Source organism: Pygoscelis adeliae, unplaced genomic scaffold (genome assembly GCF_000699105.1).
Source record: "Pygoscelis adeliae isolate BGI_AS28 unplaced genomic scaffold, ASM69910v1 Scaffold75, whole genome shotgun sequence".
NCBI classification, from domain to species: Eukaryota; Metazoa; Chordata; class Aves; order Sphenisciformes; family Spheniscidae; genus Pygoscelis; species Pygoscelis adeliae.
The window spans coordinates 5,048,368-5,049,121 of record NW_008824772.1 but is presented as its reverse complement, the minus strand read 5'-3'; positions in this window follow the sequence as shown (position 1 = coordinate 5,049,121).

Below are 754 nucleotides of genomic sequence, written 5' to 3'. Positions count from 1 at the left end.
TGTTATTCCTCCTCGCCCCCCCCCCCCCGTCCCCGCTTCGCCTCCGCAGTCCCCTGGGCCGGGCCGCGGGGCAATGAGGACCTGTCCCCGCACCCGTGTGTCCTTCTCCCACCTGGCAGCCTCTTGTTCAAGGTCACTGCAGTAATTCCATCTGAGCTGCCGGGTGCTGCCGCCTTATCTCCCGCACAGCTTCTGTTTCACTCCCTTTATATTCCGGAGGGGGGGATATGGTGTTCAATAAACCCCGCTGCTTTTAACACCGCTGGCAGTGCTCCAGCCAGGGACACAATCCTCTCACCCCTGTCCCAGCCCCTGCTTCCCATCTCTTCCCATGCAGACTTCCCGGGCCATCTCGTGGCAGGCAAAGTCCAGCTGGGATTGGGTCTCCGGCCAGGACAAGTGGTGCCGGAGCTCGTCACGCTGGACCTGGGCTTTGTCCTGCCAGGAGACCTGTTGGAGGCAGGAGGGACCGTCCTGCCCCGGAGGAGGAGTGCCGGTGTTTGCTGGTGTTTGCCAGGCCAGTGGCACCTTTGGAAAACACGACTTTATCTCCCGCCTGGGTGTTGGTGGAAAGCAGAGCGCAGAGCCAAGTCCTGGAGGACTTTGCTGCGCCGCTGCCCTTGTCACGAAGGTGTTTTCGTGCCAGGCGGGCAACGGTGCGGCTGTCCGCACCGTGTGCTCTCCCGGCGGGATCCAAAGGCTGTGCTGACGGGCTGCATTGCGAAAGGGAATCGATACAGGGAAGCGGCCCCCG